General features: G+C 34.9%; 1 protein-coding gene across 1 annotated transcript in view; it reads right to left on the minus strand.

Annotated features, from left to right (window-relative positions):
• Positions 1 to 21684, minus strand: part of LOC106662272 (5-hydroxytryptamine receptor-like) — a 338924-nt gene that overhangs the window by 243503 nt on the left and 73737 nt on the right. The gene's annotated exons all lie outside the window — the stretch shown is intronic.

The raw sequence follows: 21684 nt of genomic DNA on the forward strand, positions 1-21684 counted from the left end.
AAAATAGGCTATATTTCAGTAATGCTCTATATAAAAATTACAGATTTGATTACATTAGCCAATTTCTTCGCCAAAAATTAAGGAGGGTTACCATTTAAAATTTTGTCCTAGCTATTCTGGATTTTGAGAAAAATGGGTGTGACATCTTTACGACATTATCAATATTTCAACCAGATGTTGATTCTCCTCCCATAGAAATACACTTTCTGCCCAAATATAATATTAACTGCGAATGGCAGTCATACTCGCTCTCTATCTGGATCTCCCCAGGGTTCTATTCTGGGGCTAACACTTTTCTTCCAATTCATAAATCCTCTCGTTAAAATAAGAAATTGCACTTTATACAGATAATATAGCAATATGCTGTTCTGCATGGAGACCTGATACAATTAACAGTAGAATAACTGAGGCTGCAAACAGGGTGTCCCGTTTCAGTAATCGATGGAGGCTCAAAATAAATATCCCTAAAACTGAGACCATATTTTCCACTAGACGACGCCCAATCTTCAGGGAGAATTAATGGTTTTCCGATTGCTTGGGCAGAAAAATCACATGCTTACGAGTAATTTGAACAGGAAGCTTCGCTTATTTAATTTGTTAAAGTAAATCTGGCTTAAATCGTTAGGATTGTTCATAATTGTTACTACATTTTATATAGTTGATACCGTTCCTATGTTATTTATTATAAAGAGTGACAAACTTAGAATCACTCTAAAATGTACTCAATCTAATTTTTTTAAAATCCTTTTGTTTGTAGTTTTTTCAAATAATTTTTCACAATTTACTTAATATTTATAAATCTTTACTTAATGCTTAGGATTTATATACGGGATGTATATAAATTTACCACATAAATACAAAATTTAATGTTATATATTTCAGAAAATGTTGTAACAGTAAATAAAATCTATTTATCTATATGGTTCCAACGAGGGACACAAAAAGCAACCTTTCTCTGCATACCGGGCACATTCGGAGCCTTTAACTTAATTTCCTAGTTCCATTATTACGTAATAGGTTAACATTCCGATAAATTTATATGAAAATTATCAACAAACTTCAGCCAAAGAAACAACTGCGGAATTTTCAACATTAAAATTAAGCGTATCATCTGTTCCTCCCATTATTCCAACTACGCCCTGATAGAATGAAAAGTTCCCCGTTTATTATTAGAAGTTTAAGAATTATTATGGTAATTAAAAACTGCAAAAGAAACGGAATCACCATAATTCCACCTTGTGCTTTCTTAAGCATAATTGCATGCGTTTCCTACCTGGGCTGAGCTACTTTCACTTCAATGAACAAAAACGCAACAAAATATTAATATTTTCATTCATTCAAATTAATCTAAGTGTACTAATTTATCTACTGTTACTGTACGTTTGTTTCTATAAATATGTACTAATAAGTGCTTTTAACAATTAGTCATTTTTATTTGATAAAAGCAATGATTGGGTTTCGATTTTTTTTTTTTTGAGGGTTCACAACAGCGAATGCAGGGCCGCTGGATTCGAACCCGGGGATTTTACCTTAGTGATGAGGGCCGTGACAACGCAAAGCGTTGCGGCCACCCACGCCCCTCACTTTCGTAATTCTACACCGTTTTAATGTAAAAGTATATAGTAAAGTATATAGTAAAAGTATTTCTGCCCTACAGAATCTTTATAAATATTTTATTATGACAAAATTTACCCTCTGTAGAAATGCTACCTGCGAGGGCGTTGCAATTACACAGTGAGTGATTTCAGCATTTTCGGGAGCCGAGGACAAGTCAAAGTATAAAATGTGAAAGTAAAAATTCTGATAAAAATCGTATAATAGTGAAATCGTCACGAGGAACTTAAAATCAATAATTAGGACTAGAAGAATTCCCAGTTCGTAGCTTTCCACACCATTTAGAGAAGTATTTCAGGCTTAAGTGGCAATGAGGAAACAACTATACACCATGCTTTGTTCAGTATTTCGATATATAGGAAAAAAAGAAATTGACGCAATATGGGAAAAAACAATGCCCTGCCTGCTTAAATGAAGTCTAGTGCAATTTTCTTATTTTTCTAATTAAAATCTATTAAAATACATGTATCTGTTCTGTAATTGATGCTGTGTTTATCTCTGTTGATACAATCCATTTCTACGAAATTACGCATATGTTTGTTTTGGTCTGTGTATAATATTAATAATGCACTCGCTATCCACCATTTTCAACACAATTTCGACTTCAAAAATCCAAAAATATTACACACAGAATAAAACAAACATAAACGTAATTTCTTAGAAATGGATTATATCAACAGACATAAACACAGCATCAATTACAGAACAGATAAATGTAAACACAGTCGCAGCTACGCCAATATTATTAATCAAATTCAATATAGATAACATACATATATCATCACATTACATTTCACATATCAAATATTTTTCACATAGTCTAATTGTCCAACAATTTAGCTTTCCTTTTCCTATTTATCCCTTTCTATATAATCCTGAAAGGTTAATCTGGCCGAACCATTACCAACACATTTTTTCCCTTCGTTGGCTCTTTTCACCTCAAAGAAGCCGACGCCTTATGAAAAATGTCTTTGCTATACCGACATCCTTCCCCACCCCTTCAAAATCCAACGTATATAAACACAAAATAGCAAAATCTCACTGGCACTCTCGACATGCAAGAATGGCACGATTACATAGAAGACAAACTCTTTGAGTGAGTAGAAATACTTTGATTGAATATAAAAAATATATTTTGCATTGTATAAATTCACTTTTTCACATCCTAAATGTATTTGTTAAATGTAAACAATGTTTGTAAATCCCAGGCTCTGAAGATGATCTCAATAACGATCGAAACGTTGGCACGATAAAGAAAATGTTTTTCTGAAACCTACATCACACCAGACCGCATTATACGATTTCTGAATGATTATCGATTAACGGTCACTAATCACCACACATTATAAATAAACCATTTTTTCTACTTTCTTCTTTCCTTTATTAAAAATTAACAAAAATGCATTTAGCCATTTTTGACACATGTAAAATGCGTCAATTGTCAATATTTTCTAATTTCTTTGTCATTGCAGATGAAAGTAAAATTATGAAAGCTTTGTAACAGCAAAACAGACAAAATGATTTTAACGTAATATAAACAAAAATCACTATTAAACGGGATCAGAAATGGGCATCTAACAAAAAAGGATGGTAACTTACATAAACATAAACATTACTCCAGACCGTTAAACATTACCATTAAAAGTAATGGGACGATTAATGAATTTATTGTAAATCACCTGGAGCTCGGATTGTAATGGCTTCGAACATAGATGTTCCCTAAAAATTGATTTTCGATTTAGGATAATCCATTTATACAGCATGCGAATCAATGTCTTCCGATTAGATTTGGGATTTCAGCGAGTTAGCCTGATGGTTATTTACACGTGTATCCGGTTGAGTTCATTTCTGTTTTAAAAAATAATTCACCTTTTTGCCTTCTGAATCGGTTGGACGTGGATTAATTTGTAAATGTTCCATCTTTATTTTTCTGGAAAATTGGTTTTATTGATTTCCTTGAATTGGAAGAAATTAAAAATTTGTTTATATATTTCGTTTGGATAAAAAATGTTCTTTTAATTTTAGTGTAAAATATATTTTGAAAAATGTATACAGTTTAGGGTGAAAAAAGTCTGTAATACAGTTTTGGGGCCGTCGGTGGCCGCAACGGTTTAGGCGTTGACACGGCGCTCATAACTGTAAGGTAAAGGTCCCGGGTTCGAATCCAGCGGCCCTGCATTCGAACCCGACCTACTTACAAATGGGCCTTTTTTCAAAAACATCGGCACCCCGAGGGTTGATATAACCTCTGCTGTTGCGAACCCTCGTAAAATAAAATAAATTAAAAATTAAAAAATACAGTTTTGGTTTAATCGCTATTTTTTATCGTTAATCGCTAGTTTATTTGTTATTTTCTGGTAAATGTAATAGTATGAATAGTCAATATTGTTTTTCTTATAAAGCTGCTTCCAAAATTGACGTCGCTTGCCCGTTGCATTGATTATCCATGCATTAATCTGCTATAACCCGTCACAAGTGGAAGCTTCCGAAGAATAAAGGGTTGTAAACGCTACTGTTAATTTCCATCTCCGCACAGAATAATCCCTGTAAATTGCGAGTGAACTCGTAACAGCCTCTGGGCAATCGGAAATGTCCACGGCTTAATGTTATTTGCCAGAACAAACGCAATAACATTTCAGGTTTTGTCTCTAAAATGGAAAACAAAAGAGCTCTAAACGGGTTTTTTCTCTATGGTGAATACATTGAGCTGGTTCGTTGAGTTGGTATTTTACTAAAGCGCAAATTGAAAAATGGTGGGGACAGGATAATTGGTCTTATTTCTAACTCGAGAGTTTCCTGCTGGTATGTTTTGAACATATTAGAAGCTCTCAAGTGGTAAAACTGGGCCTTAGTACAACTATATCCTTGATAATATTTTAAAATACAAAATTATGGCAAAGAATGTAAGCACACAAGCATCAAAACACCTCGCACAAAAATATAATTAAACAAACAATACGTTAATGAAACTATTTTTCGATAAATAATCAATAATTATTGTTAAATGTTCAAAAAATACATATGCGTATTAGTTCCCCTAACCCTAACACAGAATTTACTTTTTCTCGCTATCACTCTCTCACTCTCTCTCTCTCTCTCCCTCTGTCTCTCTCTCCCTCCCTCCATCTCTCTCACTCTCTCTCTCTCTCACTCACTCTCTCTCTCTCTCTATCTTTTTCCAATCTTTTGGTAAAAATCTTCATGAGTTACATGCTACTATAAACATATGTATTCGCTATATCTGTAATCTACGCTATGATTTCATAATTTATGACCCTATATATATATATATATATATAAAAGATTGGGAAAAGATAGAGAGAGAGAGAGAGTGAGTGAGAGAGAGAGAGTGAGAGAGATGGAGGGAGGGAGAGAGAGACAGAGGGAGAGAGAGAGAGAGAGAGTGAGAGAGTGATAGCGAGAAAAAGTAAATTCTGTGTTAGGGTTAGGGGAACTAATACGCATATGTATTTTTTGAACATTTAACAATAATTATTGATTATTTATCGAAAAATAGTTTCATTAACGTATTGTTTGTTTAATTATATTTTTGTGCGAGGTGTTTTGATGCTTGTGTGCTTACATTCTTTGCCATAATTTTGTATTTTAAAATATTATCAAGGATATAGTTGTACTAAGGCCCAGTTTTACCACTTGAGAGCTTCTAATATGTTCAAAACATACCAGCAGGAAACTCTCGAGTTAGAAATAAGACCAATTATCCTGTCCCCACCATTTTTCAATTTGCGCTTTAGTAAAATACCAACTCAACGAACCAGCTCAATGTATTCACCATAGAGAAAAAACCCGTTTAGAGCTCTTTTGTTTTCCATTTTAGAGACAAAACCTGAAATGTTATTGCGTTTGTTCTGGCAAATAACATTAAGCCGTGGACATTTCCGATTGCCCAGAGGCTGTTACGAGTTCACTCGCAATTTACAGGGATTATTCTGTGCGGAGATGGAAATTAACAGTAGCGTTTACAACCCTTTATTCTTCGGAAGCTTCCACTTGTGACGGGTTATAGCAGATTAATGCATGGATAATCAATGCAACGGGCAAGCGACGTCAATTTTGGAAGCAGCTTTATAAGAAAAACAATATTGACTATTCATACTATTACATTTACCAGAAAATAACAAATAAACTAGCGATTAACGATAAAAAATAGCGATTAAACCAAAACTGTATTTTTTAATTTTTAATTTATTTTATTTTACGAGGGTTCGCAACAGCAGAGGTTATATCAACCCTCGGGGTGCCGATGTTTTTGAAAAAAAGCCCATTTGTAAGTAGGTCGGGTTCGAATGCAGGGCCGCTGGATTCGAACCCGGGACCTTTACCTTACAGTTATGAGCGCCGTGTCAACGCCTAAACCGTTGCGGCCACNTATCTCTCTCTCTCTCTCTCACTCACTCACTCACTCACTCACTTTCTCTCTCTCTTTTTTCTACGTTAAGTGGCAGGGAGATCCAAGAGACCTAACTTTTCGTGATGAAAATAAAATATTATTCCATTCACGCTCTCTCTCTTTCTCTCTCTCCCATCCCCCTATTTCTCCCTAATTGGCTCTTTGTCTTTGTAAATATTTAAATTTAAAAAAACTATTCGCATTGTGAGAGTTGATTAGGTGTTTGTTTTTCAAACATTCCCCGTATTATTTATCCACATTAAGAGAACATTTAGCAGTTTCAACAAAATAGTAATTACCTTTTAGATCGTTTTGCATTAAAAAAAAACAGCTCCAACGTGGTTATTCCGAATTAAAATTTACCAAGTAGATAGATAATTAGATTCTGTGCGTGTTTATTTACTCTTGTAAAAATTCATCAGCCATTAGACAGGCTTTCCCCAATGTTTATTTCTATACGTGCGAATCGAGGGGACGTTAATTAAATTTATCCTCAACGCTTTTCAAATAGGGAAATTATAAAAATTGACGGCCGGCGAGGAATAACAAAGAGGCAGGTTATTCGTTAATATCAAACACTCCCGGCGAGTATCAGTTTTAATAATCAGTCCCTTTTCAAGTTTCCTTTTGGATAATTAAAGGGGAGGGTAAATTGGAAAATGACGAAATTGCACATCAAAAAAAGTCCGAGGCTTCTAAACAATTTACTTCTATCAATGTTCAGGTATTGAGTCAATTAGAGTAATCTTTTAAATAATTTTTGAAATTACACTTTGATCACTTTCAATTAAGCGTTTTTTCGGTAACTAAAAGACGCTTTCTTTTCTCGAGAGAGAGAGAGAAAATGCGTAATTTTTTTAAATATATAATTAAAAAATCAACCTTAAGTTCTGTGACAATTTGGAAAGCGTATTTTAAGTGCTACATTTTTAAATGCTACTAGCATATAGTTACTACTTATAAGAAAAATGATAGTAGTTTTTAATGGACAAAATGAGGACCACGTTAGCCGAGTGGACTTAGTCGTGGGTTCGATTCCTTCCGTCCTGGACTTTTTTCTCGGACTAATATGAAAACATAATGGCTATAATTTTTTTTAAATTTTTGAAAATAAATAAATTATAAACGCTTTTTTTGAGATTTAAACCACTTCTAAATAGAAAAATGTTTGTCATGAAAACAAATCGGTTTAGTGCGGGGTTTACATTTATTACAGTTGGGTTCACAAAGCCCAGGTTGCTGAAATTTCCAATAAGATCTAAACTATAACGTATGTTAAAAATGAAAAATAAATAAACAGGCTCTATTGTGTTATATTCAATTTGTTTATAAGAAGATTTGCAGAGGTCGTATCAACTTTTCAAACCTCGGTGTGTCAGTGTTTAAAAAAACCATTTGTAAGTACATTTGGTTCGAACCCGGGGCTTTTAACTTACAGTGTTGAGCTCCCTATCAACGCCTAAACCGTTGCAGCCACTGAATATTAAAGGTGCATAATACCTATTTTTTTAGGTGACCGTAGACTACATGTTTTTACCTTGTGGTGGGTTCCGGGAGATGAAGGTGTAGAAGGTAATGAACAACTTCAAACCCATTAATCAAAGGGTGAGGAGCACTCTCGGGTGTCATTTAATCCTGAAAGATCTCTTAGAACGGTCAGGTGTACACTCTCGCGCTCCCATTACTACATTAGCTGCTTGAAAGGAATGTCTCCAGTGTAGTTCCATGAGGGCTTCCTTGAACACCCCGTATACTCGCTACAATCCGCCTATGGTTTTATATGCCACAGCGAAGTCCAAGAGCCCCGTCGTCGGTGCCAACGACATTTGGCCAGAGTCTAGTCCCATCCAATATTCGGAGGATACAGGTGTTTCGAGAGTGATCTGGTATCCCAAGTCACGGAGACCGACGATTAGGATCTGGAGAAATTGGTTGTGCAGGATTTTTAAGAAAACAGAACGTGAGATGGAATATTCCTACCAACCACATATCTTCTATGTCCGGCCTGTATACTACTTTTCACTCTTTTCATCGCATCCATTGTGCCACTCTATCAATGGTCGGCCGAAAACACAAGGGCCAAGCCTGCCCGCAAGTTGTGGTACTGGTTACTGAATCCCCTCGTCTTTGCCGCTAACATGTATGAGGCCGCCCGGGATGAATTGGAGAAGATAAAACGTCTACTCGTCACACTGCCGAATGACCCCCATTGAACTTAGCCAGACTTCGCAGCCTAGTGATAAGCAGCGTATCTATCACTAGACGGTAGTCTCCCCAGTATCAAAAATCGCCTGAGCAGGTCTAGGCTCTGGCGAGGTTTGAGAATCAGCCTCGAGACCCATCCAAGCGTTACCTCTAGATCCTCGAGTGCGACGGTGTTATCTAGGCTAGTTTCGGGGAATATTATACTCCTAGGTATTTAAACGACCCGCTTGCGGGGATATAACTAATCATCTTTCCGATTACGGTAAGAGGTGGTCGGCATACCAGGCCCTCCCTCTTCGCCCATGTTGAGGTAGAGTGACCTTTTTGGATTTATCGCCAATCGCAATTTCGAGAAGTGAGAGGAGGCTCTATTTATGGTTTTAAAATTCTCATTGTCAATATCAACATACCCACTTATTTTTAATTAATTAATCTTTAAGTAAGGTAATGGTTGAGATAAAAAAGTCAGCGTCACGAGCGGGATTCGAACCCATTACCCACTTATGTACTATTTTATACCGATAAGAGCCGCACTGAGCGTAGAAACATTAGTTCTCCGTTGTTGCAATGGTAATGTGATCATTAATCATTATAATCACGTTTAGAAGAAACATTTTATATTGATATTTAGGTGACACATTACTTTCCTATTCTAAAATCCTTGAATAAATCTGAATTGTAGCTTATTATTCGTGACTGGCGTAGACCGCACGAGACATGAATAAATCCTTTTGAAAAAACGAAAATCAATTTGGGGTAGACCCAAAGGCGGAAAAGTTATTGGGGCCATTTTCTAAAATCTCGGCCTTTGGAATAAGCGAAGAGCGTCGATATCTTTTCTGAACGATTTACACAGCCGACATATTTGCAACGCGACCCGAATGAAATCCACATCCCAGGTGAGAGATTTATTTCTCTCGAACCAGGAAAATACTGCTTAATCCTCAATTCTCCGGCTGTACAAGGAGACGTCCTAGTATCAGAATAAATTGTAATCTGGATGTGTCTTGAGAAAACACTGCGCCGTCTTTATAACCGATAAGTCAACAGACCAGGATGTATATTGGAAAGTTATTGAATGGGGAAGAAATGATTGTTCCAATCACAACGGAAGAACTGGTTTTTACCCATCTTCGAAACGCTGTTATTGTAACTTACTTGATATCAAAGCAGGAAGGCTAAGACAATCCTACATGAGTTGTTAAATGAACATATAATAATCGAAAAATCTAGATATGTCATTCTTGTGTGTCGTGTTGAGAGTGCCTGTCAACACGACACACAAGAATGACACATCTACACAGAAAACAAACACTTTGAGCTCTGAAGATGATCTCAATAAAGATCGAAACGTTGGCACGATAAAGAAAATGTTTTTCTAAAACCTACGTCGTATCAGACGGCATCTCACGATTTCCGAATAATCAACGACTAATGGTCTCTAAACACCACACATAAAATAAAATTTAAAAAATATTACTTTTACATGAATTGTGTGTTTATAATGTTATTATCTTTCATTAGTCTGTTTGAACACTAATGTCGTCCTCAAATTTATCGTTATAATGTCAACTAGAAAAAACCTAACGTGTTTATTATTAGAGAAAATTATTTGTAATAACTATCGGTCAAATTAATCTTTATTCTCATGCCATTTGGGTAAGGACGTCAATCAATGTTAAAATAACAACTAGAGGGAAAGAGAGTGAGTGGGAAAAAAAGGTTTTTCACACTGCCGTTGATATTGCTCTTCTCGAGATGGCACCCCATTCACACCAGAGAGATATCCTGGGTATTCGAGCGAAATTTAATTTCCTCGCAGATTTCCCAACCGCGGCCAATGTCAATTCATGCCTACATTCATGTCTAGGAAATAAATCGAACATTAAGAAGATAAACCGCCTGGTGAATTTAAAAGTAATAAAAAAACTGTCTTAAAGAAGTAGATAAAATTGTCTATCGACTTAAAACTTTTTAATTCCTTTTATAATTTCCAACTTAAACTTGTTAAAAATTAAGCAACTCCTGTTGATAAAGCAGCAAGATAATTTTCAAATTATTCCATTTAGTAATTAGTATTAGTAATATGATATTACCTACTTTTTTTAAATAAAAGTCTTGGAAAATGTTTTTTAAAAATTACCGGCATACATAATTCAGTTCGTAAGTTCTAATTATTGATTTTTTAGATAATTCTAAATTCAATAGAGAGATGCTCCATAAAAATTGAAACGTAAAACCAAACATAATATAAAAACAATAAAATAAAATAAAAACCACATTTAAAATTTCGTTAGTTTTTTCTTATATTTATTGGAATGATAATTAGCAAACTATGAAGCTTGTAGAATGGATTATCTATTTAATTCAATACTTTTTTCCTTTACTTTAAACATAAGGACATAGGCTTGATAAGTCATAGTTAGGTGAGATCCTTTATATTGAAGCAATGATAATAATTTCATTTATTTTTCATTTAATATGTTTGCGTGTCGTAAAAATTATGTGATATTATCTTAAAAACAGTAATACTTTTTTATATTTAGTTCTTATTCGTGTTTAATATTCAGTGTAGTCACTAATATAATGTGCATTAGCTCAAGAAAGTTTAAACATTTGAAAAATACCTTTTTTACGCGAATAATATTAATATAAAATTTACTAGTACTTCAGTAACCCATTCGAACCCAGGACCCTTACCTCACAGTGATAATAGCCGTGTCAAGCCTAAAGTATTGCGGCCACCGACGCCCCGGCTATTGTATTCCATGCAATACATGATACTATACTGCACTATTTACTAGTACCTTTTATTTGTCTTTATATTAGTACCATGCTTAGTACTTTACTAATTATTACTTATTATTTCGCACAAAAAATCATTATTTGAAGCTTTGCTCTAATTACACTAAGGATTTTCTACCGCATACAAATTTTGCAAGTTCTTTTCTTTGTCGTTTTGACATTTCTGTTTTAATTTTATTGACTTACAAGTTTAAAATGAACACCGTTCAAATAAAAAGCGAATAAAATCACATGAAATGTAGCCGGGATTTCCAACAGCATTTTTTTTCTAAAGACCGAATGTATTAACACGTTGAGCTTAAATTAGCTTCTTTTCTTGGTGTTAATAATGTTCTCGGCCCTCGGTAACAAAGCCTTTTTTCTGACCGAAACTGCCGTGGCCGTTTGTCTACTTTTAGTTCTTAAGCACTAATCTATCCTTTTGTTGATGGGATTTATTGAAGGCTAGACCACCTTATTGCTGATTAGCAAAGGGATAACAAATTTGAAGGGATCTTGTAAATGGCGTGCGCAGCGGCGATATTTTATCAGAAAAAAAGGGTTTTGGTTACGAAACATTTATTTTATTATGGAACCGAGAAAAAACAAATTTCCAATCTGATATAAGAAAGTCATTGTATTCCAATCATTTAAATATTTGTATTTTCTAAATAAATAAAAATTCTTATGTAAACACGAAATCTTACATTGTTACAAGTTATATAATGGAGAAAAGGGTTATTTTAATAAATTTACGAATTTAAAGGAAGGCTTTTTTGTATAGGGAAGTAGAAAACTTTTCAAAGTTATATCTACAGACGGATAGTTCAGTCTTACATTAAAAAAAGGGTAAAAGAAACCTCCTAAATTTTAAGTTAAATGTAAAAATGTGAGATTAATTAAACATCCTAAAAGTGATGGAATTGTATGAAGTTAGTCTCATTAATAATGAAAATCACAGTAGTCCCGAAATACGTACAGGCGAAAAGAAGTAAAACAAAGTGGTTGTGAAATTTAATAAATCCCCCATCACCTGATAAATATATATTGGATTTTTTCTATTGGATATATTTTGGATTTTTTACTCTACACTATGGTCAGCACTGCACCCAGAAGACACATGTTCTCATAACGAGCCAATGTTGGCACTCAATATACAAGATTAAGACACGAGGAGGTCTCTTCTTGGCCATTGTTGTTTTAGGCAAGGTGGCTTGTTTTGGAGCTGGAATAGAGTAAATAAGTGTAGAGAGGGCCGGGGCAGTAGGAATAGGATGGATGGAAATCAGGTTGCAGAACTTTCGGAATTGGAGCAGTTGTTGACATAAGAAATGTTTTGGATAATGAGATAGTGATGGACAATTTTTCATAGGATATATGGTTGAAAGGATTGGATGCGCTAGATATTGGGTGGCTTGCTGGCACACGACAGTTCTACGGATCCACAGTGGTTGCAGTAATGCCTTTTATAGAGTCAGTTGAGTTTTGATGGTAAAATAGATCTCCTAAAATTCTGCAGTCGTCCCAAGTCTTGTTAAGTTGTCTTGGAGTATGAAAAGAAGTTACAAGAACATTTCCGGGTTCTGTGAATTATTAAATACTTTGCTTGCTTTACGAAGCCACTCGTCTAGATGTCTCTGTATAACGTTTTAAATATAAAAGATTTAATGGCTGATTCTTAGTATTATTTCAAAACTAAAAATATATTAATCCATAAATGTTTAGCGGTCATAATTGACCATATTTATTATATTCAATTAATTAAGGTTTTGGTTGACATAAAAAGTGAGTGTCACAAGCGGGATTCGAACCCACGACTTGGGCTAAATACGCCGCTGCTCTACCACGTGAGCTATCGTGACTTTTTTATTTCAACCAAAACATTGTTTAATTGAAAAGAATTTATTTGGTCAAGCGGACCATGAAACGTAATAACTGGAAATTCGAGTGGATCGAAGTCACGATAGCTCAAGTGGTAGAGCAGTGGCGTATTTAGCCGAAGATCGTGGGTTCGAATCCCGCTTGTGACACACACTTTTTATATCAATCAAAACCTAAATTAATTCAAAAGAATTTATTTGCTCTAGCGGACCACGAAACTAAATACATATTAATTATTTCAATTAATTCTTCTTTTTGTCTAAGATCTTGGTTCAGGTGAAAAAGATAAAAATATAAGTCCTCTCTTCCCGTGGAAAATAAAGCATTTCTTTCTGATATTTTTTACATATTTCGGTTTAAAAAGCCTAAAATGATTATCTGATTTTTTATTGAATGAGACAAATAAATTCACCTAAAACAAACAACAACAAACAATAAAAAAAAAATTAAATATATATTTATCGTAAATGTTTAAACGGCAGATTCCTATTTACTCTCCGTGGGTCTTAATCCTCTAGAGTATCTCTCTACACAATCCTTCAACAATCCTCATTGTGAACTAACTCCAACCGGCTTTAGCCCCGGGGAGATGAGAAAGTACAAGTAGTCCTCCAGTTTGGACAATGGGACTTAGTTTCCCCGATTTCTTTCCGCCGACCTGATGAAATCTGAAGACGGCGTTATTCCTCAGTTTTTTCCCCCTTCGAACAAAGACAACTATTTGCGAAGAAGGGTTCCAGAACTGAGAATATGTCGTTGTAAAGTTGGCCTAGAGTCATAGATGAATTTATGGGCGAACTTATTGTTAGTAGAGAAGTGTTTTGCTGCGTCAGATCTTACTGAAGTTGGTGCACTAACAATGAGTTTGACTTAATATTGATTTATTATATTAAAAACTCAACTAATCTTACCATCCTTTCTACTGTTCCCATTGTATTATTTTCTTTTTTTTTTTAAATCACTCATAAAGTGTTTATTAAAAAAAATCATCAAAACAAAAGTTCAAACTTTTTTCAAGTATTTTCACATAAGCCAAAGTTAATCAAATTTTTTAATTACTAGCTACAGAACCTTACGTTAGTAACTATTTTACTAAGACAAACTACCCCAGAGTCATAAAAAAGATGAAAATTTATATACTATATTTAAGAAGTGACCTCAATAAATGCTAAGATATTTTTGTATTTTCAAGAGACGTATCTATCTAATGAGATAAATTTCACATAAGCCACAGTTAATCAATTTTTTAATTACTAGCTATAAAACCTTTCGTTATTAACTATTTTACTAAGACAAACCATCCCAGAGTCATAAAAAGATGAAAATTTATATACTATATTTAAGAATTGATCTCAATAAATGCTAAGATATTTTTATATTGTCAAGAGACGTACTATCTAATGAGAAGATAAATTTGAATCTGCACATTGCCAAAAAGATATCCTGGCCTAATCCTTAGTGAGAAAGTATTTTTTACTCGTTTGGTCAGGAATATTGCCATTATATTTCTATTGTAGCATAAAAAAACTGGTGAAAAAAAAGGGTGAGGTAATAATGTCAATTCCAAGATTAATAAACGCGTGTTAGCGCTTTTGAGAAATAAACGAAGGGAAAGAATCGATAAAGTTCTTTCTTGACTAAATCACAGCTGAAAATATACAACTGTTTGAAAAGAATTGGAAGAATGGAAGTAATTGAATGTCGCAGTACCATGAATACTGTCCTCGCATTCCAATATTTTTCCCCTACCTACATAATTCTTGTAGGACAGCTTAGAACATGAAACTCGAAATAAAGATAAAGCACCCGAGTGAAATCAAATCGCAGAAACTAGGTCAAAAGCTCTATCGGAAACCCTTTTCAGGGACATTGGTATATGTTACGTACCTGGACTGGTGGAGGAAAAAAATTTGAAACCATATCATAATTTATCCTTCCCTTATGTAAAATACATATTTCGTCGTAAATGTGAGAGATAGAGAGAGAGATAATTAAATAATTAGATAGATTGTTGGATAGAGACATAATAGAGGGACAGAGAAAAAATTATATAGATAGATGGAGAATAATTAGATGGATAGAGAAATAATTACATAGATGGAGAGAGGTAGATATAGAAATAGAAAGAGAGGAGAAACGGAGAGAAAGAGAATGAGAGAGAGAGAGAGAGAGAGAGAGAGAGGGAGGGAGGGAGGGAGAGAGTAAGAAGACAAGGAAAGATAGAGAAATAGAAAGAGAGAGAAATATATAGATAGATAAGAGAGAGAGAGGGATAAAGAGAGAGTTCGAAAGAGGGAGACGGAGAGAGTGAGAAGATAAAGAGAAAGAGAGAGAAAAAACAAAAAGATATGTATAAATAGATAGATATATAAAGAAAGAATTTTAAAAAATAGTGGAACTAGAAAGTGAGAGAAAGATAGACAGACACAATTAGACAAACAGATAGAGAAATAGAGGGGCATAATGATACGTTTTATTTAACCACGCAAAGTTCAGTCTTTTTGGGACTTTCTACGACTTAACGAGTTAAAAGTTGACGGTAGATGGCAAGGATCGAACCCGGGACTTGTTAAACGCAACATAAAGACAGAAAAAGAGAGAAAAAGAAGAGATAGATAGATAGATAGATAGAGAGAGAGAGAGAGAGTGAGTGAGTGAGAGAGAGAGAGAGTGAGTGAGAGAGAGAGAGAGTGAGTGAGAGAGAGAGAGAGTGAGAGAGAGAGAGAGAATTATATTCGTTTCTATAAAATTGTTTATTCATGAAATCACATCTGAAAGCAAATTATTAAAAGAAAAAACTATAATTACTCTATTTTATTCATTAGGGTTGAAAAATTTATTTTGGGGTTCAAAACTTTAAAAAACGGGTTCATTTTTTAAACAATAAGAGTAGCATAGAATACTTCCATATCGTGAGGATAACGAAAACATTTAAGGTACGAACAATATAAGATTTAAATTTTGATTATATTCACCTTCAACTTTAACAAATTCTACCATTTTAACGTTCGGCACATAAACCCGAACCATAGATGGATGACAGTTTATAAGAATTTATAAGAATGGATAAAAAAATAGTTCATGCTTTTTAACGTTATTGAGTTTATGGCACAATACTTTATTTTCTAAATGCTTTTTTGGTGTTAAACGTTAAAGATTAGTCCGTCTTGATATAAAAGATTTTTTTTTTTTTTTGTCGTTGATGTACTAAATTGTGGATCGAATAAACCAAACCAGAGAGCAAGTTTGATCAATTTAAAATTGTTTATTTGGCAATTTCATGACAGTCGTGTTACATACTCGAAAGATTTACATGTTAAACTATTTCGAACATGTGTGGAATGATCAGAAACGTCGTCAAAAATCAACGTCAGAAATCAAACGGCTGACGATATCAATTTGCAAACCAACCAGCACGACAAATCTAAATCCGTTGCAGTCAGGTGTGAACTACCTTCATACGTTATATGGAAATGAAATGTATCTTTCAACTGGGAATATACAACACTTTTTTAGGATTATTTTCGTAATTTATTTTAAAACTTTATTTATTCAATTTATTTATTCCTACATATGATAATTTTACAATACCCCTAAAAAATGTTATAGTTAAATATGATTATTCAGAAATCGTGAGATGCTTTCTGGTGTGACGTAGGGTTCAGAAAAACATTTTCTTTATCGTGCCAACGTTTCGATCTTTATTGAGATCATCTTCGGGGACTTTGATTTACAAACATTGTTTAAATTTAACAAATACATGTAGGATGTGGAAAAAGTGAATTTATACAATGGAAAAAAAATATTTTTTATATTCAATCAAAGTATTTCTACTAACTCAAAGTGTTTGTTTTCGGTGTAATTGTGCCATTCTTGCGTGTCGTGTTGAGAGTGCCACTGAGATATTGCTGTTTTATGTGTATATACGTTGGATTTTGAAGGGGTGGGGAAGTCGGTATAGAAAGACATTTTTGTATAAGAAGTCGGCTTCTTTGAGGTGAAAAGAGCGGTCGATGGGAAAAAATGTTGGTAATGGTTCGGCCAGATTATCCTTTTAGGATTATATAGACGGGGATAATTAGGAAAAAGAAAGCTAAATTGTTGAAAAATTATACTATGTAAAAATGTTTGATGTGTGGAATGTGATGAATGTTTTATATGTTATATTATATATATGTTTAGTGTGATGTGATGATATATGTGTGTTATCGATATTGAATTGGATTAATGATATTGGCGGAGCTGCGACTCTGTTTACATGTGACTGTTCTGTAATTGATGTTGTGTTTATCTCTGTTGATGTAAACCATTTGTAAAAAGTTACGTTTATGTTTGTTTTATTCTGTGTGTAATATTTTTGGATTGTTGAAGTCGAAATTGTGTTTGTGTTCAAAATGGTGGGTAGCGAGTGCTGTAGGATTTTGCTTAGGTTTTTTTGCAATCTTAGATATGTTGCTCTCTTAACCAGATATTGGGATGAAAGACCGATGTAAGTTGCCGGACAGTTTAAACAATTGATTTTGTAGATTAGGTCAGATTTATTTGTTATCCGTGTGAGATCTTTAATTTTGGAAAAAGTGTGTGAATCGTTTTATAGTTTATGAACGCTATTTTAAAGTTATCGGAAGAGAGAAATGTGTTTAATTTGTGTGATAGGCCGTGAATGAATGGCATGGAAATGTATGCTGGTTTGTCTGTATTTGATAGATTTGATGTAGTATTTTTAGTAGTAGTGGAATGTGTTAGTGTTGAGTTGTGGTTTTTGATTATTCTGTTGATTATGTGTTTAGGGTAGTGATTGTTATGGAGGATCTGTTTGTATATCTTTATGTTCTTGTGGTGAAATGATTCACGGCTTAGGGAAATAATTCTGTGAAGTAACCCTTTGGCCGTGTTTATTATTGTATGAAGAGGATGGTGAGATGTAAAGTTGAGATAGCGATCTATGTTTTTTGGTTTTTGATACTTCCTTCCCCACCTCTTCAATATCCAACGTTATAAACATAAAACAAAAATCATCTCACAGGCACTCTCAACCCGACACGCAAAAATGGCACAATTATGAAAAAACAAACACTTTGAGTGAGTAGCTTACTTTGATTGAATAAAAAAGAGAATAAATTCACTTTTTTTCCACATCCTACATGTATTTGTTAAATTTAAACAACGTTTCTATATCCGAAGCCCTGAAGATGATCTCAATAAATATCGAAACGTTGGCACGAAAAAGAAAATGTTTTTCTGAAACCTGCGTCACAACAGACCGCATCTCACGATTTCCGAATAATCATTAATTAACGGTCATTAAAAACCACACATTTGCATTTTGAATTCAGAGATAATTTGTCAATGAGTTTTCTAAATCATGAAATTTGAGAGCATCTGTGGTAGCAGGTTCAGAATTAAGCACATTTAAATCAGAAGTTATCCTAACTACGACGATTATCAATTTTTATCATTGGGTCTGTACGTGTAAAACTAGATTGAATAACCGTGATACTTCCGGTATCATCCGAGTCACAACGGTCAATAATCACCACACGTTATAGTTAAATTTGAAGTTTGAATTTTCTTCCTTTGTTGCATTTTCTTTTACACACAAAGAGATATAATGCTTAATATGTCTTAATAAGGGTCTAAGAGAGAGTTCTTAATAATTTATCAACAATAAAAAATCGGTTTTATTGCTACTGAGGAGGATGGATTAAAACAGGCGAACAGGCAGCCAAACGAGCAGTAAGGCCACCGCATGTGAATGATTATCTTATAAACGAATGCCGGAAAGTATGGCAGCATGACCGACAAACTACATGAAATAAAACCTTGGACCATGGGGGAAGTAGGGAAAAAAGAAAAAATCACATTGACGATAGGCCACACCAGGCTGACACATGAGCATTACCCTCGCCAAAGTGGTTAAATAAGAACTTTGAGGGGCGTCGGTGGCCGCAACGGTTTAGGCTTTGACACGGCGCTCATCACTGTAAGGTAAAGGTCCCGGGTTTGAATCTAGCGGCCCTGCATTCGAACCCGACATACTTACAAATGGACTTTTTTCAAAAACACCGGCACCCCGAGGGTTGATATTGCTGTTGCGAACCCTCGTTAAAAAAATATCGTACAATTAATTGGTCAAGCGGAAACTAGGGAAGTTTAAAAAAATAAATAAATAAATAAACAAGTTTAACCCCTCAAAATCACAATATACTACCCCGTGAGACTTTTCCTAGCGTATGCTTATACAACAAATCTATTCCTTGGGAGCCCGTTCAGACGAAGGTTAAAATAATATCCTTAATTTGCGTGAATTTATTTATTAGCGTGAACGTTATAGTGTGCTTGGGTGTGTTTGTGATGGAAAAGCGATACCAAAGTGGTCTAGGGTATTAAGTTTTATACTCATTTGCAGGTGATAGGGGAGTAGTCTCTGGCGCAATATCAAAAACCTTGGTGACTACCTCATACACCTAAGCGAAATTTTGTAATTTAAATTGTTTACAGTCCTTTTAATACGTATATTGCACAGAACAGTGTACAACAGTGTACAGTCAGTGAAATATTTAATAAATCTTATTTTGAAGGGACTCCGGTAAATATGTAACCTTTCATATTTGACGTATCCCAACCAGGGAAACACACAAATACTTAAATTTCAACCACCGCAATCACATTAAATAATTATGCAGAATAAGTTCAGATAAGATGAGGTTTTTAATTATTTACAGGAAAAGAAAAACGAGTACGAGAAAATTAGCAAATGAAATAATTTTCTGAAAAAGAGATGGTTTTTATGATATTTAAACTGTTTCACTTTAAAGGATTGAAAAGCTCTACGAATTCAAACGTTTTTACAAGTTTAAGAAAAAGAAAATTAAATGAATATACTTTATTAGTGATAAAATGTATACCGGTAATTAAAGAAAACACACTATAGTAGGTCGAAGTACGTCATAATAGAGCTCGTAAAGTAAAACTAAGCATAAAAACACAATTATCCTAGCTAGCTTTAGTGGATATATTTAAAAGCAACTTTCTAGAAATGGAAAAAACTTCAATTAAATTTACGTTTTCTTTTGTATTATTTAAAGTTTTCTTTTATCTGTATGAAGAGTATGTAAGAGTATGTTTTATCTGTATGTAAAGTTGAGGTAGCGATCTGGGTTTCTTGGTTTTTGATACTTCCTTCCCCACCCCTTCAAAATCCAACGTATATAAACATAAAACAGCAATATCTCACTGGCACTCTCAACACGACACGCAAGAATGGCACAATTACGCAGAAAACAACACCGAGTGAGAAGATATACTTTGATTGAATATAAAACATATTTTTTTCCATTGTATAAATTCACTTTTTTGCACATCGTACATGTATTTGTCAAATTTAAACAATGTTTGTAAATCCCAGGCCCTGAAGATGATCTCAGTAAAGTTCGAAACATTGGCACGATAAAGAAAATGTTTTACTGAAACATACGTCACACCAGACCGCATCTCACGATTTCTGAATAATTATTTTAAAAAGGAGTATATACAGAGTTTAGTGTTACGAATTTTAGTATAACGTTAAAGAATCTAGACTTATAAAGTAATAGTAATAAACTTTAAAAAGATTACGTAAGTTTGTGTTAATAATCAAATACTTTACTTGTAATACTGGCTTGTAGAAATGGGTTCATCCTCCCCAGATTAAGAATAGGCCATGCAAGTTTGGCACATGGACTTACTGTTGACCCAAAACCCGCTTATGTGCCCGACATGCAGAGAAAGGTTACTGGATGCATCCCACTTAATAGAAGGGCACCGTATAGACGGCGATTAGGAATGCTACCCTATATGAGAATGTTCTTGAGCATCCCTGTTACAATGGACTACTCGTAGTTGGCCGTGGCGAGACCCCTGGCGGGTACTTAGAGAAGATTTTACCTTCTATCTGTGCCCTTCGCACGAAACCTGCGCATGACCATCGTTATACATCCGGCATCACGGGTTACAGCTGATCGTACGGCAGCGTACAAGCGTTGAAGAGGCTATCTATGATTATGCTGAAAAGTCCTTCGAATGCATGAGTAGTGGCGGATGGGAACGGGTAGTGAATCGGTTGCTCCTACTCGAGTATGCTTTGCACATACGTGTAGGCTGAGCTCGATTGGAGGCTTTTACCGTAGGCGGTCTCCTCTAGGGAGTGGTTAGGAATTCCACTTTAAACAAAATCGCGGCCGGAGCGGATCCGGTAGTTTCTACGCTAGGGAACCTCCTCTACTCTAGAAGGTAGAGGCCTTCTCTACCTAGGGAGTACGCGGGAGACCAGGCTGATGTATTTCGGCTTAGGTAGCCCTATGCGCGCGGCATACGGTCTGATGCTTAATGCAGACCGACCACTCGGAATGGGCAAGCGGGGAGCGAGGTTGTCTTGGCCCCTCGGGACTGTGTTGCCTCTACACCAACGCTGCGGCAGTAACACCTTTCTGTCGTATGCAGAGGTGCGTCAGCTCTTATCTAGAGAATCAAAACGTCCGATAAGGCCAAATAGGCTAGGTGCGGACGTTAAACATCCTCATTGTCCTTTTTTCAGGACGACCGAGTATACGGGAAGCAATGTTCTTGAGCATGGCAGGAGTATTTGGATCCCTTGTTTCGAGCCAGTAAACAGTACTCCATCGACCCTCTATTAGGTTCGGTATATACAAGGTGTAAAGGGTGATGGAGGAATATCGTGTACTCCACCACCCTAACTAAGTGAATGGTAAGGCATAAAAAAGAATGTATAAAAGAATGAGTAAGAGTGT

Source organism: Cimex lectularius, unplaced genomic scaffold (assembly GCF_000648675.2).
Source record: "Cimex lectularius strain Harlan isolate CLEC.00 unplaced genomic scaffold, Clec_2.1 scaffold3, whole genome shotgun sequence".
Taxonomy (NCBI): Eukaryota; Metazoa; Arthropoda; class Insecta; order Hemiptera; family Cimicidae; genus Cimex; species Cimex lectularius.